Below are 25,761 nucleotides of genomic sequence, written 5' to 3'. Positions count from 1 at the left end.
TGAGAGCAGTAAGTGAGTTGGTTCTCTGCAACTACAGAAATCGGTCCCCCCCCACTTTAGCTACTTCACAATTTTCATAGAAAGTTTCCTTGTTCTCTGCCACCAATAGGTTCCAGATTAGAATACTACAATAATCATCCCCCACCCCCACCCCCTTTATTTGAGGGTACACTGAAATTTCTTTATAGGTAGCATTTTACAACATTACAAACTGTAGCTTTGCCAAACATTTTGCAAAAGTCTAAATAAGAAATGTCCCCAATTCTCCTATGTACTTAGACCCCAGTTGGTGGCACTATTTGGTGAGTTTGGGGTGGTATAATCCTAGCAGAGGAAGTGTCACAGGTATAGGATTTGTAAATAAAAAGTCTGGCCTACTTTGAGTTTACTCTTCGTTTTCTGCTTGAATTTCAACACATATAAGGCCCTGGCTTTTTGTGTGGCTACTATACTTGTTGCCCTGTCTGTCCGTGGCAATATGGACTCTAACACTCTGGAACCACAAACCTACGTAAGTCTTCCTTATGTACGTTCCCTTAATTATGATCATTATCATAACTAAATAAAACGAATACACACTCTCTCTGTGCATTCATTTGAGATCTGTTATTAATGGGAATAGTCACGTCTCCGTTCGTTTTTTTTAAGAATTTTTTTTCTACAAGTAATCTGAATCATATTTGGTTTGTCAAGCACTAGTGACTTTTCTCTAGATAATGAATTTTATACACAGCACAGCAAAAGATGTATGCATCAAAAATCATATAAAATGTACTTTCATTACCTAGCTCATAAAAAGCTGCCTTGGTTCAGTAAAGTACCCACAGATGTTCCACTGGCATAATTTCTTTTAAGCTTTCAAAAATGTTCATCTATTATTTTCTTATCATTAGGTGATATACTAAGTACACAGAAGGCCTTATCATTTAGTAATTATTATTAAGTAACTTAGTTTCAAAATGAGAAAATATACATAAAAAAGAAATTAAGAAGAAAATTCATAATGCTGTCTACTAATAAGTAAGTTGAGAAATGTAAAAAAAAAAAATTACCCAGCAGGATTGAATTACACATGACAACTGATTTTTGTGCTGGAATAAACTCTACAAGTTTTATACCCCAATTACTCAACATGCATTTTTTGCCTCTCTGCAATGTCTTTGATCAGAGTTATATCACCTTATGTTGATGATGTTTACCACTAATAAGTATTAGTGCAATAAATTGTAATAAAAATTTGAATATTGACAGAGATGTTGAAAAATTAGAGAAAAATTTGCTCATTTAAATCAGATAAGTATTGGTTATCCTCTGGAGGACAACTTCCTTTTCTTCTCTGTTTATAATATCCAAGTACATATATATTTATGTGTTTCCTTTGGAATTATCTCCTTTCTAGTGCTTCATTTTATGAATAGCAATATGATCATGTATTAAAATCATGTCATACAATTATTTAATATGATTATAAATAGAAGTCAAAAAGAAAAACATTTAAATCTTCTAAGCACCTAACTTGAGAGCAAATTTAAAATCAAATGGAGACAAATGGATCAAGTGATAGGTTAGCACTTGATACTTAATACTCAACAGGAATTTGTAAAAGTAATTGTAAACAATTGTTAGAGAAAAACCTGTGTGCCTTAGAGCCACAAAGGGAAAAACACCTATTATAAAATAACACTACTAGCAAGCTCATTAGCTGTGCCACATAAATCACTTCTATGCAAAAGTATCAACCAAGAAACAAAATTAGCAAATAAAAGTCTAACACATAGAAAAGAATGTGAGATTGTAGGTATGGATATAGAAACATTAATTTTTGCTTACTTCTGGAAATGGCATTTAAACAACATGGAACATCATTCACAAATGTTAGTTATTCAGTTTTTAAACATGTATGTATTTGTTTGGAAATGACAGCATCAGTGTTGTTATGGGTTGAACAATAAAGTATGTAGCTGTTGAAACTTAAATAGTAAGTTAGTAATATGCACTTGTACATTGTAATAAGCTATTTTTGGTTTTATCTAATAGATATTCATAATTTACAGAGATTCATTAGAAATATCTGTGTTAAACCATATAAGTCCCAAGTAAGGCAAATCAAGTAGAATGGGTCCTGTTATTCCTCCTACAATATATAAAGATTTTCATTTTGTTACACATTAGAAAATAAAGCCCCTGGTCCAATTGGCCTAACATCAAGTCATTTTCAATAGGAAAAAAAATGTGTTTATTAAGCAAAATTATGTCAGTAAAGTATTATAATCCAAAGTAATTACATTTATTAAAATAAGTAGGTATAAAAATACATTGTTTTATTTGTATCTATGTATATATGATACATTCTTATACATATAGACATAGAAACATAACAGATAAAAAATTTGAACTATTAAACAATGTACAATAAACTATGACATAGAAATATATTGTAACATTGATGAAGCAAACATGCAAAATTAATTACTCTACAGATGATATTCTATGCTTTTCTTTTTATTTTATGTAATGTAAAAATTTTTATAAAAACACAACTTTCTTGGCTTATACAGTTATTCACTATTAAATATACATTTTTTTTTTCATACTTAATTTATCCTTTAATTTTGTGTATCTATATGTATGCATGCCTATATATACATATATAATATATTATGTATGTGAATGTACATGTGGATAACATAGGTTTAACACTAAATTTCTTTCTCTATCACTCTAAATCTTTTTTTTAAACGACTTTATTTTGCAAAACAAAGATAAATGTAAAGATTTTAAACATTTTTTGCTTAAAATTATACATTTTTGTCAGTACTGTTTTTTCAGACATTAAAATAAATTAAATTTTTAAAGAAACGCATAGAAGACAAGTTCAGAAGGGCAAATACATGGTAAAGAAAATGAGGAAACACTTTTTCAACTGGTCTTTTTAGAAATAGTTTTGTTAATTGCACACTTAGAATTATAAGCAGACATACTCTAATTATTTTATGAAACAATTTAGTTGGCTCTAGAGTGTAAATCTATGTTACTTAATATAAAAATAACCCACTTTTTAATGAATCCATGTACGAAAAATCACTGATGTGTTACTCCATTCCAAAGAATGAACTTACCTAGAAACATGTTAACTGACATATAAAATAAATAAAGTTTTCCTTGGAAGGAGGTTGAGCAGTTTGTAAAGAGCTGCTTCTGAACTGTCCTTGCCCTCCACTGTAGATTAAGAAGAAAAGGACACAGTAAGCCTTGAACAGTTGTGACAGCTTATTACTTACCAGCTCATGTAGCAATATCAACATGGTTTCAGTTCCCTAAACTCCCTAGTAGGACAATGAAGAAGACTGAACAAATTAGCCCTGTTATGGGGACATCAATTTCTTGTTAATGCATGGCAACCTGCAGCAAGAGAAAAGTCTCCCCAAGTTAAAGAAAGAAGAAAACAAAGGCTTATGTGGCTTCTACAAGTTGATGACCTGTGCTTTCTGGAAGAACAAATCCTTCTGCAATGTAGGGGCTGGACTGCTGCTGGAGTCAGGCAAAGGCACTAGGTGGGGCTCTCCCTCTATAACCACAACCCAGAGACTGTTGTAGTGGGAATCCCAATCTCATAATATAATAATTGAATTGTTGAATAGCTTTACAGATGTTGAGAATAAGAAACAAGGAGAGAAACTCAAGGAGAATTTGTATTAAGTAAATATGCTTTTACACATAGACGGTTAAACCACCTTTGACAAGGCTCAGAATGAAATGTTCTTTATGGATTTGGCAATAGTTTAGCAGAAAACCAAAAATAAATAAATCTTCTGAAATGGCACTTTTTAAACTCGGCCATTAAAATATATGTGAAAATCAAATAAATACAAGTATGTGGAACCCGATGTATGACTGTTACCAAATTGCTGCACTGAAACCTAGACTTGTAAATGGGAGCTTCTTAAGTTTTATGTGGAGATGGATTATCTACAGTGTCCTTAGATGCAGGTTTGGACACAGTTGGTGTGAGATGATGCCTAAAGATTTGCTTTTTAAAGAAGGCGCTAGGAGTAGTAGCTTTCAAATTAAAAATGGCAACAGAGTTGGGGAAAAGGTTTGGTTCCCAGTAATCACATGATACAACACAACTTTCATAACCATAGTCTCAGGGAATCTGACAACCTCTTTTGGTCTCTGTAAACACCAAGAAATGCATATGATAGATATACATACTTGCTGACAAAACACTCATACATGTAAAATAGAAATAATAAACACATAAGAGTATATACAGTTGGCCTTGTACCTGATACATGTGGCTCAGAAATGGATTTTGCCCATCTTTGATCTAAAAGTACAAAGAAAGAAGAAATTAGTTTCTGAACCGTTTGACTTTCATTGCTAACTAAGAACAATTTCACTTTAACACACTTGGCTGGGTCTGGAATGTGCAAACAATTCAGATGAGTTATAAATAGCAAGTAAAAAACATATCCTAGGTGTCAAGATTAAAATCTACTAAGAGAAATAAGAGATAATGCTGCTAAATAATTTACAACTCAATATATTTTCTTAAACAGACAAAGCAGAAAAAAAGTCTAGAGAAATCCCTTCTGGGAAGCATTACTATTTGGTATCAATGTTGGTATTAAAGGAAATATCATAATTATGGCAATCATCTGCCACATCCAAGTTCTTCTTAAGAATCCAAAATAGCTCCCTTTTTATTTAAAAGTTTTTCATGTCATAGGACTTCCCAAGTCTGCATATCTGGAAGCATCTGTGCTAGTGAATTAAATGGTCATTAGTTAGTTAGATCTGAGAAAAATCAACTTTGACTGTTGTGCTCATGAAACCATGGTGGCTGGAACCACCCACACAAGGACTGCACACAACTCCAACTGCTTTTTATATAAGAGAGGAACTCACAGAGCCCCAGCTATATTGGAAGAAAGCAACAGCTAAAAACGGGAGAATCCTTGTTTGTTAGGCCTGTGGCCACTGGTAGATTATTGGCAGCACAGTGAACAGTCTCACACACTTGCATATACAATCAACAATGGGTGCACTTAGTAGACTCATATTTAAAGGGAAAAAAATGAGGACATAAGGTTGGAATGTTGATATAAAGGAAGATAGAAGAGTTGAGTTGGAGGAAGGAGAAAGGGTGAGATATATATATATATATTATTGTGTAATACAAACTAAGAAACAAGCATACATACATTTATAACCACACACACAAATTCTTAAAGAATAAGCCTTGTGGCAATTTTTCATAGTTAATCTTTATACCCTCCCAAAAAAACCTTTATTTCCATGTTACATTTTGTTTTACATACACTTTATGATCATTGTAAATAGTAAGATTTCAATACCTACTATCAAACCTTTAAATAAAACCAAGTACTGACAAAAAAAATTAATGTTAGTTTTTTTGTTGTTTTTTTTTTTTTTGTTTTTAGTATTTTTTTTGTAATGAGCACTCCATATTAAGGAGGGATCTGCTGGGGGATGGAGAGACAAAGGGAAAAAACAGGGAGAAAGGAGTGAAATAGATGGGGAATAGTAATAGTGGTGAAACGGAAACCTACTGCAGGAAGAACTTCATGGAACTTATGAAGATGAGCCTAGATAGGACTATTATAGGAGGAAATTTTTTTTTAATTCTGAGGAAAGCTTTAAATATAATGCATTAAGACCTGGTGGCAGCAGCTGATACAGCAGAAAAATTACAGATAAATATGAAAAAATATGTGTAGGAGTAAATAACTAGATTAGTGATAGAACTGGGTCTTGTTCCACTGCCAATGATTTTGGGGATTATTATGACATAGTAAGTAGACTTCAGAGACCAGTTGCTCACAGATATATCTGCATATGAGAACACTCACGATATCACTGCAAATTTCATCTTGACAATTTTTCTGAGATGGGAATCAAACCAGAAACATGGTTTTGAAGGTTTGCTTCTTATACCATTCTACAGTACAGCCTTGTCTAACAGCAGACAAGCTACCGAATCCAGCGATCCAAGGGCCCTTTCTACAGTGCTCCTGGGGACAATAGGATAGATTTTGGTCACTGTTTTTTCTAGGTTGGTTTATAATATGGTTCCTCTGGCTTTCTACCTCATTAGAAACATCTGCACAAATAGATAAGTCGTCAATATGCATGCCCATTCTCTAGGCAAGTGATGGTAGAGGAGAGTGAGAGTTTAAAAGCACTGGGTGTGGACAGGTTCTATGAATTGTGCATTTCTAATGTGTGCTGCTTGTCGTTTCTCTTGGAAGCACATTTTGGCAACTACCCCTCAAATGAAGAATCATGAGACTGAGAAAAAGTCAGCAAAAAGGGAGAGAAAGAGAGCAGCTACTACGCATTATGTGTATTAAAAATAATTGCTTTTACAAAAACCATTTTAATTTCATTCAGTATGAAAACTGAACTGTGACTACAGTTAAGAGTACAGTGGAGGATATAAGATTGATGAGAAAGAATGGGGAGGAAGGGCAAAAGTTTGGAAGAGTGGGAGATCTGAAATAGAATGTGAACTTCATCGTATAAGACAAGTAATCATGATGATCCAAACTAAGAGTATGCAATAAAAATCTCATTCTGAACAATTATCTCAGTTTATTGGTATTTGGACTTTTCAGAAGCAGTCTAACATACATATTATTGGTTTTATCCCCAGGAAATTTGGAAATAAACCAAGTTACCTCTGTATACTTTTTCAAAATTCTATATTTTAAAAATGGAATGTTGCACATATTGATAGTATACAATTGTGTGTATATTTATAATATATAATGTTACTTATGTTGATAATATGCCAATAATATATCATTAATATGCTACTAAAGAATTTATGTATTTAGAAAGCAAAACCAATCAAAATTTCAACTCATTCTACTAAATAATATGAATTTGTTTTATGACATTTTCAAGGTATAACAAATCTTCACTAGCCCCACATCTGATAGAAGGCTAGCCACCTAAAAAACAAACAACCTAAACAAAAACTGGGTTATAGAACTAAATGTTCAGACTTTAATGTCCAGGGAAATGCAATCTAAAATGACACTGAGATTCCACCTTACACCAATCAGAATGACTAAGATCAAAAACTCATGTAGCCGCACATGACAGTGAGGATATGGAGAAAGAAGAACATTCATCCATTGCTGGTGGAATCAGAACCTGGTGCAACCACTGCAGAAATCAGTCTGGAGATTCCTCAGAAAATTGGACATCTATCTAACTGAAGACCTGGATATACTACTCTGGGGAATATACCCAAAAGATGTCCCACCATGCCACAGGAGTGCACATTCCAGTATATTTATTGTGGCCTTATGTGTGACAGCCAGAACCTGGAAACAAACCAGATGTCCCAAGACAGAAGAATGGATACAGAAAATGTGGTTCATTTGCACAATAGAATACTATTCAGTTATTAAGAATAAAGACATCATGAATTTTGAAGGCAAATGGATGGAACTTGAAAATATTACCCCAAGTGAGGTAACTCTGAGCCAAAAGGACATGCATGGTATGTGCTCACTAATAAGTGAATATCAGCCAAAAAAGTACAGAATACCCAGGACCAAACCCACAAGATTCAAGAAAGTTAACAAGCTGAAAGGCCCTAGTGAAAATGCCTCAGTCTCACTTGGGAGGGAGAAAAAAGCAATCACAGGATGAGGGCAGGAGGCACCTGGGTGGGAGAGAAGAAGTGGGGGGAACTGAAGCTCTGAGGGGCAGAAGAATGAATGGAAACAGGCAACCTTGGGAGGTAGGAGGTAGGGGAACCCTCTAGGACTTATGGTAAACCTGGGAAGTGTGAGACTCTCAAGACTCAAAGGACGGGACCTTAGATAAAATGCTCTACAATGAAGAGGGGCAATTTTTTTAGTCCTCCTCCAGTGGAAGGACCAGACATGAATTGGAAGGATGAGGTTGCCATCCCACAGTCAAAAGCTCTAACCCAGAATAGTTTGTGTTTGAACCAAATACTGGGACAAAAGTGGAGAAGAACTTGAGGATAAGGAGGTTCAATGACAGGCCCAACGTGGCATCCAACTGATAAGAAAGCCCCAGGCCCTGACATTATTGCTGATGCTGTGGTGTGCTGCAGACAGGAACCTAGCATGACTGCCTTTTGAGAGATCAAGCAAGTAGCTGAAAGCGTCAGATGCAGATACCAATCAATGGACAGAAGCGGGGTACCCCTGTAGATGAATTGGCGGAAAGCTGGACGAAGCTAAAGAGGAGGGCAGCCACTGATCTGAATCCCCCAGTTCTCTCAGATACTGAGCCACCAACCAGGCAGCATATACCAGCTGATGTGTGGCCATGACTCATATACAGCAGAGGACTCTCTGATCCGGCTTCAGTGAGAGAAGATGCACCTAACCCTTAAGAGACTCGAAGCCCCAGGGAGTGAGGAAGCCTGGTTAAGGGGTATGGGGCAGGGGTAGGGTTATCCTTCTGGAGAAGAAGTTGGAGGAGATACGGGATGAGGAGTGATCAGGTGGCAAACCAGGAGGGTGGAGGATGAAATCTGAACTGCAAAAAAAGACTAAAGGACAAAAACAAATACATTTTAAAAACTTCAAAAAAATATATGCATGTCATTTTGTATTAATTTATACTTGCTAGTGTTAATCAGTGCAATAACTGAACAGCAATTTAAATAATTCTATTCTTTATCAATCATAGATATAGATGCTCAATTTGAGAATATAGTTGTAAGAAACTATTATTTTAAGTAGCTTACCTGTCATACTGTTATTATGCTGATACCTAAAAGAATCTTTGTTAATATTGAGGATTTACTTGTTCTTACGCATTTTAGTTATCCTGTATAAAAAGTCCTTCAAATGTAAAAACACTATTTCTGTCCAATTCTGCTTCCTATGGCTATGACCAATTCTGAGGCCTAAAGCAACTAGGTATGAAAGAGTTTATGTGGCTTACACATTCCCATTACATTAAATCTCAGAATGAAGTTTGGCACTAACTCAACCTGGATCAGAGGCAGAAACCATGGAGGTAAGCTGCTTATGGCCGTTTTATCAGGTTCACATTCAGCTACCTTTCTTAATACCTTTTTGGATTATTTATCTAGGGGTGGTATCAGGCTCAGTGGGCTGGGTTTACCCATATCAACAAACAATCAAGAAAATGACCCGCAGACATGTCTACAGGCAAATCTAATACAGATCATTGAAGTTCCCTCCTGCAAAAACTTTGTAGAGTTTGCAAATTAACGAGCACAGATTCTGTATCAATTGTAACTGCCTTATTAATTCATTCACAGTGAGTTTACTTAAGTGTTAATCCTGAAAATGGAAAGACAAAGGTATTTCTAGAACATTGTCTAGTTAAATAATGAAAAATAAATTTTTGTGTCAAAAAGATTAAATCTAGGAGGAACCAAAAAAAGGGGATGGCAATAAAAGTTTTATATCTTTTTTTGGAAAAATTGGGAAATGTAAAACTGGATTAATCTGGAAAATAAGGATTTTTTTTTTTTAGTCATGTTTCGTTTCGTGCAGTTTTCTACCTTTTAGAGGCAATGAAATGGTCAAGCACAATCTTTTTGTTGAGTCATAAGCAAATTTGAGGAATCATCAAATTATCCATTAATAGATATCCTTATAGTCTTTGCTTGTGAACCAAAAAGAACTTTAAAGTTCTGTATGCCCATCTACTTGATTTTGAACCATTATCTCAAGTTCTCTGTATATGCTTCAAAATTTTTTCTCAAGGCAAGCTGCCTTGAGTGAATATAATGAAATTCCAATTATGCAGAAGTCCCAAGCTAGTGAGCCTTTGGGTATCAAGATATAGATGCAATAAACATGGCCTCTTATCAGTCTGGGTGTTACCTCTATTATTTTTATAACTTGTTCTCAGAAGTGATTTAAGTATTATGGTATGTGAATACAGAATGTACTTTGATGAAAATATATTTTAAAATTTTCATCATCAGAGACATTTTGATTGACAAAATTTCATGCAGAAACCCACCTCCACTACCCACCACTGACAAAGCTTTGGTAATAGACACACACACACACACACACACACACACACACACAGAGAGAGAGAGAGAGAGAGAGAGAGAGAGAGAGAGAGAGAGAGAGAGAGAGAGAGAAAGAGAGAGAAGACTTAACTCAGAATGCAGTGAATATGTTGCTTTAGAGATGTGGATCACATCCTTCCTATGGGAAGGAACCTGGTTGGCTCTGATGCAAGATTTGTTTGGAAAAGTCATGTATATTTGTTATATTGGGGACCTTAAGGACTTGGAAAGAAAATGAAGCATGCCATGTTTCTCAAGAATACTTGAGACTGACCAATGATTCTATTTTTATTTGATATTTTATTTATTTAATTTTCTAATGATAGTTCATTTCCCACTTCTGCCATCCTCCTATCCAATTCCTCTTTCCCCTGGTTTTATGAGGTTGCTCCCTTACCCAACCACTGACTCCACCTCACTTCCTTAGATGTTCCCTGCACTGAAGCACTGAGCCTTCATAAGACCAAGGGCTTCTCCTCCCATTAATGGCAGATAAGGCTATCCTCTGCTACACATGCTGCTGGAGCCATGGGTCTCTCCATGTGTATTCTTATCTATTAAAGAAGCATGCTAATGTGGCCAGACTAAAAAATAACCTGAACCTACTAGAAGAAATATAATAACCACAAGCTGAAATAAAAAACAAGATGTCCTTCAACAGAGAAAAGGATGCAGAAAACATGGGACATTTACACAATGAAGTACTACTCAGCTATTTAAAACAATGACTTTATGAAATTCTTAGCCAAATGGATGGATCTAGAAAATATCATCCTGAATGAGGTAACCCACTCACAAGTGAATACACATGGTATGTACTCACTGATAAGTGGATATTAACCCAAAAGCCCAGATTACCCAAGATACAACTCACAGACCACATGAATCTCAAGAAGGAAGACCAAAGTATGCATATTTCAGTTCTTCTTAAAGGAAAAACAAAATACTCACAGGAAGAAATATAGAGACAAACTGTGAAGTAGAGACTGAAGAAAATGCCATCCAGAGATGGCCCCACCTGGAGATCCATCCAATATACCTTCAGCAAACCAAGACAATATGGCAGATACCAAATGTGCATGCTCAGAGGAGCCTGATACAGCTGTCTGCTGAGAGGCTCTGCCAGAACCTGACAAATACAGAGGCGGAAGCTCACAGCCAACCATTGGACTGAGAACTGGGTCCCCAATGGAGGAGTTAGAGAAAGGACTGAAGGAGCTGAAATGGTTTGCATCCCCATAGGAAGAACAACAATATCAACCAAGCAGAACCACCCCCAGCTCCCAGGGACTAAACCACCATCCAAAATGTACACATGGAGTGACCCGTGGCTCCTGCCTTATATGTAGGAAAGCATGGCCTTGTTGGGTATCAGTTGTAGGACAGGCCCTTGGTTCTGTGAACGGTCAGTGCCCCAGTGTAGGGGAATACCAGAATAGGGAGGCAGGAGAGAATCGGTGGGTGGGTAGAGGAGCAACCTCACAGAAGCAGGGGCTTTGGGATAGTGGTTTGGTGGATGGGAAACCTGAAAAGGAGATAACATTTCAAATGTAAATAAAGAAAATATCAAATACAATAAAAAAAATCCAGAAAGGAGATGCAGCTCACAGTGATGGAGCAGTGCAACTCTTAGAATGTTTAAATTAATGAGATAAGGACTGCACTTAAGGTCTAAAATGTAAACAACAAGAAAAATTCACTTCCACCCGGCCTAGGTAAATGTATTTACCTGCGATCATTTCCTCAGTTTAAGGCAAGTTTCAAAAAATTCAGAAAGTGAAGGTTATTTAGAGAATTCTAGAATAAAAAAATTATTGCTGTGTATTACCATTTAAATATGGTACTAATTGATTTTCTATCCATGTTAGTTTTTAGTTTCTTAGGAAAGATTTTTTTCATAAAGTATTTTAATATTAATGTGAAGCATTTATGTGGGAGAAGGTGGTATTTAAAACCTCAAATTCTGGAGTCTTGAGGTGGCTCAGTGGGCAAGGACACTTGCTCCCAAGCCAGATGGCTTAAGGCTGATCCCAGGGATTCCTGGGGATGAAGAGAACTGAGTCCTCCAGTTGTCCTTTGACCCTCCTTTATGGTTGTGACACTTCTCCAGAACATAAAGAAAATATTCCTTATGTCAGCTGTTGTGAATAATGCTACAATAAACATGTGCCCCATCAGCAGAATAATGGGTTTAGAAAATGCAGTGCCAAGAAAGATGACATTTTCTTTAGCTAATATGAAGTATGAACTTGTGAAAATTTTAGGAAAACAAATAAAGCCAAGGAGCATCATACTCAGAAATTTAATGCAGATTCAGATGTCATTTGTTTTCTCCCATGCAAGGAAATTAGATGTAAAGATAAACATAAATATGAAAATATAGAAGACTACCATAATAGAGAATGAGCAAAAAGAGAGGTGGAATGAGAGAGAGGGATAGAGAGAGAGAGAGAGAGGGAGAGAGAGAGAGAGAGAGAGAAAGAGAGAGAGAGATTGAGAGAGAGAGGGAGGAAGGGAGAGAGAGAAAGAGAGAGAGAGAAATAGAGATTTTTCTCTCATATGCAAAAATTGATATTTAAATATATACAAATAAATATACACATATACCCTCTTATCCATGACAATGAAGGCGGAGAGACTATTGGAGAGCAAATGGCTAGCAAGAATGATAGATGATCTACTGCTTAGTTACTAATAATGATGGACATGAGCAGTGTAGTAGGTCTGTATGAAAATATCCTTTGGTCCACTAACAGAATTTAATAAAATCTAAAACTGTACAAGTTCAGGTAAAGTTACTTGAGAAAATTTCAATTAAAATATTCTAATTTTAATATTTTTTATCACTACATGCTTTATTTTTGCCTCTCCCCCAGTTCCCTCTCCCAGAAAATATAACATAAATATGTATATATACATAATATATTCTACAATATATTTTATCATATTTTCTCCACCTTCAACTACTCCGAGAACTGTCTCTCTCGCTCTCTCTCTCTGTGTGTGTTTACATCTTTCGGTTTGACATGAAATATATGAAAACTAAAAATGTTGAATACTTTAAAAGTTTAGGTTGAGACTGCTTTAAAGTATTTAAATATTAAAGATATGTAGTAACTATTCCTTGTTAGTTAGTTCTAGTTAAATATTATTTTTATGGATAAGTTAATAAAAAGTTACAATGTATGTGAATCTACTCTTTCAAAATTAGTTACATCTTATCAATGTCTTAGACTGAGGCAAACACACATGAGTACCTGCATGCAAAGAAACAAACACAAGCTTACTGAAACAAGAATGCTAGTATGCATGCACACAAACATAATTGTTTTCTTTCACAAGTAATAAGAAGAGATAATAATCTAGAAATAGGATAAGAAGCTTTATGACCCATGGATAAGTTCTCAAAAAATCTATGTGATAGTTAAAAAGAAACAACTTGCATGTATTTTAAGATCTGTAAAGTCTTAATAACAAAATCTATGACATCAGATTGAGCAATTATTATATGGTCAAATTAGCCATACTTCAAAAATACACTTAAGATAAATTAATTTCATTTTCTAAAATAAAAATTTAAATGATTACATACTATAAAATTGTAAATTTCAAAATTTGGTTTAAACATATTGTACTACCAAATACCTCAATTTAAAACATCCATGCAGTTCAATACAACTCTATGTGTGGAAGGTTAATTAACACCAAATGCAAAATAATAAATAAATAAAATAAATAAAAGGCAAATTGAATCCCAGTTGCTGAAGACAGCTGGTAGTAACACTTAACTATTTTTATCTCCAATCTATACGAGGAGTAGTTAATTAGCATAATTGCCCACTAAAATAAAACACTACAATTTAAATTATTAGCTAGTTAGTGAGTATAATATATATCAAAAATGGATTATTATGATCAAATTAGTAGCTTTCAAGAAGTCTCGGTTTGGTTATAAGGGTCTTAAACAGTATTTTTGCTTGTAGATTAAGGAAGGCACAAAAATCATACAAGCAGAGAAATCTGGGCTCCTTTAACCTATAACTCTGCTAGTCTTACATCTTCACCTTAATGCAGAGGTTTCCTGTGTTGCAACTCAAGGCATAGCAAATTGAATTTTACTGCTCTTATGATCCATTCCACATTTGGATTACTCAATACCTGTGATTATGTCAGGAGCTTGATCTGTTCTGTGGTTGCTTAGGGAAGAATTTCTCACAATCTCCCTCAGTAGCAGAAGCTATGGAGCGGTGGTTTGCAACTTGTGGGTGGAGACCCCTCCCTTTAAGGATTGAAGGACTCTGACAGAGGATTCCCATATCAGATAACCTATTTATCAGATGTTTACATTATGATCATTTAAAATATTATAGTTATGATATACCAAGAATAAACATTTTATGGATGGGGTTAGCACAATATGAAGTGGTGTCAATGGCTCTCAAGCTTGGGAAGGTTAAAAACGACTGCTGTAGAGTCAGAAAGGGATCGAGTAGTCCTGTTTTGGTAGGCTAGGTACTATATGCCCTTACAAACTATGTCTCAGGTCAGAAGGAATGATAAACTATCTTGTCAGTAAAACAAACACTAAGAAGTTTACAGGAACTATTTAGAAAATAATACTTTTTCAAGACCCAGTCACATTCATTGCTGGTCTGCTGAGTATATTTCTGAAACTACTAAAAACTAGATTTTCATGTATTCCAAGAATCTGCATAATAAAGAATTAAAGGCCAAAGAAAACATGTCAGTTTTGCAGTGGGTGTTAGTTACCTAAGTCTTCAAATATTTGTCTTAAGCTTATTTCATTGCTACCAAGATAGATCTTTATGAAACTTATTATAACACAGGTTCTCAGTCAGAATAAAGAAGAATGCATTTAATCAAGTTTAGTTCCTGATCATCTTCAGCAACATGCATCTAGATGGATAGACTAATGTTAATTTTAGTTATAGACATTTAACAGAAACTTGGTTACAGAATATACCTGATATAATAACATCTCTTTGATTTTACTGTTTTACTCAGACAAGTCTTTTTATTTTAGCTTTGATTAACACTCACTAAATGTATGTATTAATGGGGTTCAGGGTAATATTTCTGTTTGTTCTTTTATTATTTATTCAATTTACTGCCCTCCCACTGTCTCCTGTTACATTGTCCCACATCCGTCCCACTATCTCCCCATCCATTCTCTTCATGGAGGCCCACCTGGGTATCCTCGCACCCTGGCATACAAAGATTTTGTGGAACTAGGTACAGCCTCCCCCACTGAGGCCAGATAAGATGGTCCAACTAGAACATATTTCACAGACAGGCAATAGATTTTAGAACAGCCCATCTGTCTCCCTGTGGAAATTTTATCCCCTTCCTAAATTCTTCCCCCTACTCTTCCATAAGATTCTCCAAGCTCCATACACTGTTTGACTGTGGGTGTCTGCATCTGTCTGGGTCAGCTGGTGGGTGGAGCCTCTCCAAGGATAGCTAGAAAGACTCCTGTTTTCAAGCATAACAGAGTATCCTTAATAGTATCAAAGATTGGTGCTTGTCCATGGGATGGGTCTCAAATTGGGGCAGTTGTTGATTGGCCATTTTCTTAGTGTCTGTTCCATTCTGTCCCTGAATTTGTTGTAGAGAGCATAAGTTTTGGGTTGAAGGTTTTCTAGGTGGGTTGTTGTCCCTATTGTTCCACTGCGGTTTCTGCCTGGCTAAGGAGGTAGCTTCTTCAGGTTCCATACCTCCAGTGCTGTGAGTCATAGCTAAGGTCACCACCACTGATTCTTTCGTGCCTTCCTTATCCCAAGTCTCTATGGCATCCTGAAGATGCCCCAGCATACAAAATACAATGAAGAAAACCATATTTGTACATACCTTGATTCTTTTAGACACACTCAACCTCTCACATTCATTATATTGCTTTTAGATCAATACCCTTTTAACTTTATACTAATAAAACACACATATTTCCCTACTTTATATGCTTAGCTTATTTCTTTTAATATATTATTTACTTACAACAATTTATGTAAAAATGAGAGAATTCCACCCCCATTATGTTTTTAATCACTCATGGACACACATGCATGCACTGTGCTGAATAGGTCCATATCAACTTGACTGAAGTTGCAAGTCATATGAGTGGAGAGAACCTCAGTTGGGAAAACTTCTCCTCAAGATCCGATTATAGCCAAGCCTGTAGGGGCATACTTTCTTCTTCTTCTTCTTCTTCTTCTTCTTCTTCTTCTTCTTCTTCTTCTTCTTCTTCTTCTTCTTCTTCTTCTTCTTCTTCTTCTTCTTCTTCTTCTTCTTCTTCTTCTTCTTCTTCTTCTTCTTCTTCTTCTTCTTCTTCTTCTTCTTCTTCTTCTTCTTCTTCTTCTTCTTCTTCTTCTTCTTCTTCTTCTTCTTCTTCTTCTTCTTCTTCTTCTTCTTCTTTTTCTTCTTCTCCTCCTCCTCCTCTTCCTCCTCCTCCTCCTTCTCCATCTCTTTCTCCTCCTTGTAGTCCTTGTCCTTCTCCAGCTCCTCCTCACCTTTCTTCTTCTAAAATGCTTTCAATAGTAAAAAACCTTACTTTTTCTTAGTCCATGACTAAGAAAGTTTATTAATACAATACCTTTTCATAACTAGTGATTAATGGGGAGAGTTCAGAAATTGTTTTTGGTGCCATCCCTAGGCTGGTGGTCCTGGATTCTATAAGAAAGGAGCCTGAATAAGCCAAGATCAAGCCCTTAAACAGCTTTACTCTACTGCCTCTGTATTAGCTCCTGCCTCCTGGTCTCTGCCAAGCTTAAATTTCTGTCATCACTAGCCCTCAGTAATGGACTATTACCTGTCAGTGAAAGTGTATTATAACCTTTTCTTCTTGAGTTGCTTTAGTTCATAGAGTTTCAGTAAGCCAATAGAAACACACACACACACACACACATACACAGAGGGGCAGAGAGCTTTGTGTATATATAATTATCTTTATATATCAGCCCAATTATATAGAAAAACTTAATCCATATATTAGTTATTATGCATACTACCATAATTAACTTGAATGTGCATATGCCAATTTGGTAAACTAACTTCATTTCAAACATGCCCTGTGATATTGGCGATTAGATGGTAGCTCTGTTGTTAATTTGAGTCATTTCTATACTGTTATCTATTTGCAATAAGAAAATTAGTGGTTTTCCTATATACATGAAAGGTACATAATTTCAGCAATCCCTTTTACCTTTGGCAGCTTTAAGAACAACTGTGTTCTCCAACCCTTTTACAAAGGCTAGTCACCCAGTCCTTTGAATTTTCATTCAGTAAAGAACCCTACATCACCAAAGGAAACATTAGGTAATGAATAAACTTGTAATTCAAAGTGTACTCCTTTGTTTACTGTCAGTGAATAATAATGTAATTATAATGCACAAGACATCAATAGAGTAAAGTAAGTGGATTTTCTTCAAAGCTGCTGTTCATTCTGTCATGAAGCTAACTAACGCTCAGTCCTGGATTAAGATAAACATCATTAAAGCTGATATACAGACATTACATTAATTCTAGATTATTGAACTTTATGGTAAGAGAAGCCGTAAAATGGTCTGAAATTTTATTTCCAACATGTACTATTTACATCCACGAAGAAGTCAGTTGTTTCTTAAGCATAAAATATTTACAATGATCCTTAAAAGAAATTCATATCTGAGTTTCAGATCATGTGTATTTGTCCCATTCCTAAAATACTGAATTATTTTTAATTTATTGGCAGAATAACCTTTTGGGTACTAAATTCATATGTATGGCTGGGATAGTCTCCAATATCAATCGCCAAAGGTGTATGTATCAAGTGCATTAAAGAGCCACATTTGCTACAGATCTTGTTCTTTAAAATGTACTTACTATAACACTTCTTATTTACCTTAATCCACTTTTCATATTGGTTAGAAAGCCACTGAGAGACTCATTTTTTGTAAAGGATTTGTTAACTAAACAATTAATTTGCCAAACAATCAGTTGTGCATGCTTGTGATGCCTATGTGAGTTTATTTTAAATACGTGCACACAGTGCACATATTCAGACATTATTCCCATCATACTTCATTAATAATTTCTTTTCTGTGTGTGTTGTTTATTCTTCTCCCAAATTACAGAAGATTATCTGGGAGCCCCTGTGAGTCACTTTATTCTAATTTGTTTACATTGTCCAATTGTTGATATTTTTAAAAAACTAAATTTCCTTACAGCAGCTAGTGGTTCATTTCTGTAATCATGATCTCTGTTCAAGACAATTAGAAATGATGAAGGCCTCACTGGCTAATTAGGAAGACCTAAGGAACAATACTCTGCTGGCTTAATTAAATACATTTAAAAACTCACGGTACAAGCCAAAGCTGTTAAGGATCAGTGCATCTTGTCTGTTTGGTTCCATTTTTCTGTTATGCTTTGTTTTTAAACAGGCCTATGGAGGATTTCTGAAAGAAAAGTGAAGTAGCCACTAAGAGGTACTAATTCAAACAACCGAAAGAACACATCTCAGTTTTCAGTTTTCTAAAGTGTTATTACACCATTCACGTTCAAAAGGACTTCCTTTGCTGTTGTCATATTCCAATCCAATCTCCCACCACAAGTGAAGTATATAACCTCTATCTTTGAAAAGAATTTGCAGTCTATTAAAAAGCATTTTATCATAAATCTGCATCCTAAAAAACAAATATAACTGTGATCTATTCTGTTAATATTACATAACTTTAATGGATTTCTTCATTTCTACATCCGCTTTCATTATGTTTTTCCTTTTAGTTTCCTTCTTTCATAATTAATATATATTATGTGCTTACCCAGCATTGATTTTTCCATTCATTATGCTGAAATTTATTTGTGCATAAATTATGCATGGCTTGTTTGACCCTAAAAGAGGATTTTGAACTAAGTAGAATGGCCATATTCTCTGTGTGGTTATGGTGCATTGAAAGGAAACTGATGGAGAAGACAGAGTGGGGCAAGCAGAGGACGGATCAGAACTTCAACTTTGTGCTAAGGACACATTTTCTAGCACTGGGATGAATCATTTTGCATTCTAGAAAAGTTCTTACAGCTGAAAGTCAGTCAGGAGGCCACATGGAGAGTTGGCTGGAGGTTGCTGGAATCATAGTTACCCATCACTTTGCTTGTACTTATTGTTTTTCATGAAAACATTTTTAATTAGGTGAATTGTTAACGCTAATAATAATAATAAAACTGCCTCCTGCATTTTTATGGTCATGTGAATACTGGCCAGTAAATTGGCTAGAAAAAGACTGAAACTTAATTTTACTGCAACGGAAAGACTGGTATAGGCCCCTTGCCCGTTCCCTTGCCTTTGTCTAGAGATTACATGAAATCATAAGTTCCACTAACTATTTCCTACCCATACATAATTCTGCTCATCTATATATAACAACTTTTAGGTTAGTACTTATAATAGAACTCCAAAATACTTTTAACCTGAATTAGTCAAGCATTGAATTGACAAATATATTACAAAGGCATTTCTGTACTAGCTTTCTTGACACTATCTACTATTGAGCTTTTATTTTGAACTTTGAAGGTTGAGAATGTTTGGCTTGAGTCTACCAGGTTTGCTAGACTTGTAACGCTATGCTTCTGAACATATAGCATATTTTTGGTAGACTTTGATCAAATAATATGCAAGTTAAAATAATCATATAGTGATATCAATGTTGCATGGCTTAGACAATACTCAAGATAACTTCTCTACATTATTTTCTTGTTCATTTACAATCTCCAAGATATGTCTACTAATTTGTCTTTTTGCAAATAATTTGCTAATTACTATATTGAAAGATGATTATGTAACCCTCCCATTTAAGCTACCTATTTAATCAATATAAGTCAAATATTCACTTCAGAATACCTACCTATAATATTTCTGCGCAACGTAAAATTTACTGAACAAAAATGTTATCTTGAGAAATACCCATCATTTATCATGCCGTTATGAACTCATATTATTTAAATAATAACTATATTTATAAAATGGTTTTATAATACAATGAGATTGTTGGCCAGAAATTTTAGAATATAGATAAGACACATGATATAAGACCATAGACAAGATAAGGTAAAATTAAACTTATCAGCAACCTTACAGAAGCAAATGAGAAGTTAGTAAAGGGATATATTATATTTATGATAGTAATAAATGAGACTGATAAAAGACACATCTTTTCAGCCATATTCTAACAGATGGGGTAAGATGGGGATAAGGAAAGAATTATAGAAAGAACAGCATGAGAGAAGACATAGAAATAAAAATGATGATTGGATAGCAATCAAAACTTCTTTGCCCTCATGTAAAGAGAAGTAAAACCATTGGGAATAAACAATACCTCATGGGTACTAGATATGTGTTCATAGAATAGCCAACAACGAGCTACTTATTAAAAGGAACATATAAACCAACTATGCACACACACTTCTTTAGTAGGAAGATGTCCTTTTGCAAGTGGAAGCATAACTAAAGATGTTTCTCACATGCACTCTAGTGAGTCACTTTGTTGGTATGTTTCTAAATTCTATTCCTCTTTTGCTTCACTCCCCTGCCCTCGCAGATTACCTTCTCATAAGTGCATCTGGAAAGTGGAAGGAAGCACTGGAAATACTCATTCCTCTGTTGTCTGAAACATTGTCAACTTCAATAGTAAGGTTCAACAAATGTTCTCATTGCCTATAAAGAGCTTAACAGCTCACCATATAAAACTCACCAGTCTTAAAGCAGAGAGACTCGTGAGACATATGGCTTTTTATCACAGAAAGAATTTGGTTTGTGGTGCCAATTAATTTGGGTAGAGGAAGAAGATGAGGTCATTTAACAAACTTATTCGTTAGTGATACAGCAGCCTTCGGTTGCTGCATAGCTTCAAAATTGCCAAAACTAAAGGCAGAGCATCACATTCACCAATGAACTCTGGCAATCTTAAACCTGGTGCAATTGTTTCTAGATTACACCCCTTTCCTTTTCATGACCCTTGGGATATTAGTTAATCAGACCTCCACACTTTGTAAACACGACAGAGTCATAGCTCCTCAGGAAATGTTTGAAGTCAAAATTATAAATTTCTGCATTTAGAGTACAATAGCCTTTCTTCCACCTGGAACAAGAGTGAGCCTGAGAGACTGGGAGTTCTCAGAGTACAGAGAACATGGTGCTCTCAATAAAAAGGTCATTTTTGGCCTATAGAGCCTGGGCTCTGAAATTAAACCTCAGAACCTATGTGTAGAAGGCTGAGCTCCCAGAGCAGTCTCACAAGAGCTTTCACACATGAACCCATGAAGACAGAGCTGAGTTACTGCCATCAGAAATCACTGCCTGCTCACAAAGAACCAAACACTCAGAAGCAATCTCCCTCCTGAGCCCACAGGTCTTCAAACTCACAGGAAAAAGCACCAGTCAGAAACAAAATGATAACATACAATCACTGACAACAAAAGGGCAAGAGGAAAGCACAAGAACCTCAGCAATGGAAATCAACACAATCTGACAACATCAGAACCCAGTTCTTCCATCATAGCAAATAGTGGATTTCCCAACATTCTAGAAAAACAAGATTTAGACTTAAAATCCTACTTCATGATGATGATGGAGATCTTTGAGAAGCACATGAATAACTCCCTTAAACAATTACAGGAAAACCAGCAGAAATTACTCAAAGAACTACAGGAAAACACAACCAAACAGATGAAGAAATTGAAAACGGAAAGATATACAATAAAGAAATCACAAAAAGAGAGAACCCTGAGATAGAAAACCTAAGAGAGAATCCAGGAGTCATAGAAAAAGCATCACCAACAGACTACAAGAGATGGAAGAGAGAATCTCAGGGGCAGAAGACAACATAGAAAACATACACAAAACAGTCAGAGAAGATCCAAAAACCTGAAAAACCTACTAACCAAAAGTGTCCAGGAGATCCAGGACACAATGAGAAGACCAATTCTAAGGACAAAAGTTGTAGACTCCCAAATAAAAGGTAGTGTAAATATGCTCAACAAAATCATAGAAGAAAACTTCCCTACCCTTAAGAATGAGATTAGCAAGTACATACAAGAAGGTTAATGAACTCCAAATAGATTGGACCAGAAAAAAAAAAAAAAAAAAAAAAGAAAGAAAGAAAACTTCCCGACACATGATAGTCAAAACAAAAATTTTCAAAACAAAGAAAGAATACTAAAAGCAGTAAAGGAAAAAACTCATGTAACATATAAAGACAGACCAATCAGAATCACACCCAATTCCTCAACAAAGACTGTAAAAGCTTGAAGATCCAGGACAGACATCACAGAGACTCTGAGAGAACATAAATGCCAGCCCAGGTTACTATATCCAGCAAAACTCTTAATCATCTTAGATGGAGAGATGAAGATATTTCAGGAGAAAACAAAATTTATAGAATATCTGAACACAAATCCAGCCCTACAAAGAATAATAGATGGAAAATCGAACACAAAGAGGGAAACTACACCTTAGGAAAAGCAAGAAAATAATCTTGTAAGAAAATAAAAAGAAGAAAGACACACAAACATAATTCTACCTCTAACAACAAAAATAACAGGAAGCAACAATCATTATTCCTTAATATCTATTAACACAAATGAACTCAATTCCCAAATAAAGAGACATAGACTCAGACTGGATATGTAAACAGGATCCAGCATTTTGGTACATATAGGAAACTCATCTCAGTGACAAAGATAGAGATTACCTCAGAGTAAACGGCTGGGAAAAATTCTTCAAAACAAATGGTCCCAAGAAAGAAGCTGAAATAGCCATTCTAATACCGATTAAAATAGATTTTCAACGAATAATTATCAAAAAAGATAAAGAAGGACAACTATTACTGATCACAGACAGAATCTATCAAGATAAATTCTTATTCCTGAACATCAATTCTCCAAATAAAAGAGCACCTACATTCATTTAAAAAAAATAACCTACTAAAGCTCAATAATAGTGGGAGACTTCAACACCCCACTCTCATCAATGGACAAATCATGGAAGCAGAAACTAAACATAGACACAGCTAAACTAGCAAAGGTTATGAAACAATTGGAATTAAGAGACATCTACAAAACATTTCATCCTAAAACAAAAGAATAGAGCTTCTTCTTAGCAACTTAGGGCATCATCTTCAAAATTGACCATATAGATGGTAACAAAACAAGCCTCAACAAATATAATAAGATTAAAATATGCCCATGCATCCTATCAGAACTCTATGGACTAAGGCTGGGTTTTAATAACAACAAAGACAACAGAACATACACATGGAAGCTGAACAATTTGCAAATCAACAATAACATGGTCAAGGAAGTAATAAAGAAAAAATTGAGGATTTTTTTTTAGAATTTAATGAAAATGAAAGCACAACATACCCAAACATGGGATGCAATGAGAGCATTACTAACAAAAAAAACTCATAGCTCTGAGGGGTTCCAAAAGAAATTGGAGAGAGCATACACTAGTAGCTTGACAGAACAGCTAAAAGCTCTAGAACAAAAAGAAGCAGGTACACCTGAGAGGAGTACACAACAGGAATAAACAAACTCAGGGCACAGACTAACCAAATAGAAACAAAAATAACTATACAGAGAATCAACAAAAGGCCAGTTTATTGAGAAAATCAACAAGACCAATAAACCAGACTAAGGAGAGGACACAGAGAGCATATACAAATTAACAAAATCAGAAATGGAAGGGGAGGCATAACAATAGAAACTGAAAATTTCAATAAATTAGCAGATTCTACTACAAAATTTTGTACTCAACAAAACTGGAAAATCTGGAAAAAAATGAACAAATTATAGACAGATACCAGCTACCAAAGTTAAATCAGGATCAGAAAAACCATCTAAACAAACAGTCCCATAAAACCTAAAAGAATAGAATCAGTCCAGGACAGCCTCACCATATCCCCCCCCCCAAAAAAAAAACAAAGGAAAAAAAAAAAAAAAACAAAGCCCGGGACCAGGTGGGTTCAGGGCATAATTCTATCAGACTTTCATAGAAGAACTAATACCAATACTCTCCAAACTATTCCAAAAATAGAGATAGAAGAAGCCATACCCAACTCATTCTTCAAGCCAAAATTATTCTTATACCTAAACCACAAAAAATACCCTACAAGGAAAAAGAACTTCAGACCAATTTTCCTCATGAACACTGATGCAAAATACTCAATAAAATTCTTGCATAATGAAGCCAAAAACACATCAAAATAATATTTCAGCATGATCAAGTAGGCTAAATCCCTAGCCTACTTGGATACAGGGATGGTTCAGTATATGGGAATCCATCAACGTAATCCACCATATAAAAAAACTCAAAAACAAACAAACAACAATAACAAATAAAACCACATGGTCACCTCACTTGATACTGAGAAAGCATTTGACAAAATTCAACACCCCTTTGTGTTAAAAGTCTTGAAAAGAGCAGGAATCCAAGGCCCATACTTGAACATAGTAAAAGTAGTTCATAGCAAACTAGTAGCCAACATCAAACTAAATAATTAGAAACTTGAAGCAATCCCAATAAAATCAGGGACTAGACAAGTCTGCCCACTCTACCCCTATTTATTAAATATAGCACTGGAAATCCAGGCCAGAGCAATTAGACAGCAAATGGAAATCAAAGGGAAACAAATAGGAAAGGAAAAAGTCAACATATCACTGTTTGTTGATGATATGATAGCATATTAAGTGACCCAGAAAATTTCACTAGAGAACGTATACTGCTAATAAACAAGTTCAGCAAAGTGGCTAGATATAAAATTAACTCAAACAAGTCACTATTCTTCCTCTACTCAAACAACAAACATTCTAAGAAAAAAATTATGGAAATGATACCCTTCACAATAGTAACAAAAAATATGAAATACCTTGGTGTGACCCTAACTAAGCAAGTGAAAGATCTTATTAGCAAGAACTTCAAATCACTGAAGAAGGAAATTAAAAAATATCTCAGAAGATGGAAAAATCTCCTATGCTCATTGATGGAAAGGATCAACAGAACATTTTAATAGAGTTGGAAAGAGCGATTTGCAAATTCATCTGGAATAGCAAAAAACCTAGCATAGCAAAATCCCTTCTCAACAAAAACTCCTGCAGGAATCATCATTTCTGATCTCAAGCTATATTACAAAGCAATTGTGTTAAAAACCACGTACTATTGGTACAGAGTTAGGCAGGTTGAGCAATGGAACAGAACTGAAGACCCAGAATTGAACCCATACACATATGGTCAGTTGATTTTTCAAAAAGAAGCTAAAAACATTGTATTGGAAAAAGACAGCCTCTTCGACAAATGGTGTTTGTTTAACTGGCAGTCAGCATGCATAAAAATGTAAATTGATCCTTTCTTATTTCTTTGTACAAATCTCAAGTGCAAGTGAATCAAAGATCTCAACATAAAACCAGGTACACTGAAATTATTAGAAGAGAAATTGGGGGAAAGCTTAGAAGACACAGGCAGAGGGAAAAAATTCCTGAATAGAGCACCAGTGGCCTATGCTCTAAGATCAAGTTTCAGTAAATGGAACCTCAAGAAATTGCAAATTTTCTATAAGGCAAAGGACACTGTCAAGAAAACAAAATGGCAGCCAACAGACTGAGAAAGATCTTTACCAATCTCACATCTGATAGAGTTCTAATAT

The sequence above is a fragment of the Micromys minutus genome (assembly GCF_963924665.1).
Source record: "Micromys minutus genome assembly, chromosome: 1".
NCBI classification, from domain to species: Eukaryota; Metazoa; Chordata; class Mammalia; order Rodentia; family Muridae; genus Micromys; species Micromys minutus.
Note: the sequence above shows the minus strand (reverse complement) of the source record.